The following is a 1,100-nucleotide window of genomic DNA, read 5'->3' as shown; positions in this document are numbered from 1 at the left end:
TTATCACAGGTGGGACATTGTTTATAGGTGTATTTATAACAAATATATGTCTGCCCATCCCAAACTGCGACTGTCTTCACACTTAAAATACACACAAGGGTCAATTAACACAGTGGAGGTTGTATTTGCAACAATAGTAATGTTAGGCCCAGTGGTGCAACCGGGCTTCCATTGTGTGCGTCTTGGCAGAGTAAAATGCTGGGTTGAGACCTGTGAATTAAAACCTCTTATGTACCTGAATATGTGGTTTGGCAGCCACTAACACCGCTTTACCTGTAATGAGAGGCCAGATCAACCAGTACATGAAGGAATACAACTAGGAACACCAGAAAGGATATTGCTGTACAGAAAACACAAGGTGGCGTTGCAACCAGTTTATCTGTCCATCTTCTTCCCTGCCGCGGGTGTTAAGGAGTCACAGATGTCACACGTGGTGGGGGTGGCCTCACCATGCCAAAAAGGGCGCGTTTCAGACCGTCCATGCTGTAGCGGCCACGTCTGGGCTCCTCCATTTCGTAATGGACACGTCTTGGCTCCATCGCTGGCTCCATTACTCACTGGTCCAAACACGTTGGACACAGCTCAGCGCAGGGTCTCCCCTCCTGGACGATCCTTCACTGCTTGGATTGCAGAGTCATTGGGGGCCCCCTGAACACTAATAAGAGTAGGGTCGTTGAGTTCTTCACTGGGTTTGAGACAAACGGCCCCTAGTTGATGACCGAATGAATCCCTTTGAAAACCAGACTTTTCCCACTACTCCGCTTGTTCAGTGSTGCAGCAGTTTGCAGCTTGCAATGTGAGAGGTGAACCCACGTCGATAGCTCAGCGATTTTCACTGCTGTTGGTGTGGTCAGCAGGACCTGATATGGGCCTTCCCAGCATGGACTGGTCCAGTTTTTTCTTTTGATAACCTTTATGTAAACCCAGACGCCTGGTTTTACTGCTGCAGGGTTTTCCTGTGGGCATAATCAGAAGGCAGTAAATTTGAACTATCCATCCATCCACCCATCCATTTTCTTCCACCTATCCGGGGTCGGGTCACGGGGGCAGCAGCTTCAGAAGGGAGGCCCAGACCTCCCTCTCCCCAGCCACTTCTTCCA

The sequence above is a fragment of the Austrofundulus limnaeus genome, unplaced genomic scaffold (assembly GCF_001266775.1).
Source record: "Austrofundulus limnaeus strain Quisiro unplaced genomic scaffold, Austrofundulus_limnaeus-1.0 Scaffold635, whole genome shotgun sequence".
NCBI lineage: Eukaryota > Metazoa > Chordata > Actinopteri > Cyprinodontiformes > Rivulidae > Austrofundulus > Austrofundulus limnaeus.
Note: the sequence above shows the minus strand (reverse complement) of the source record.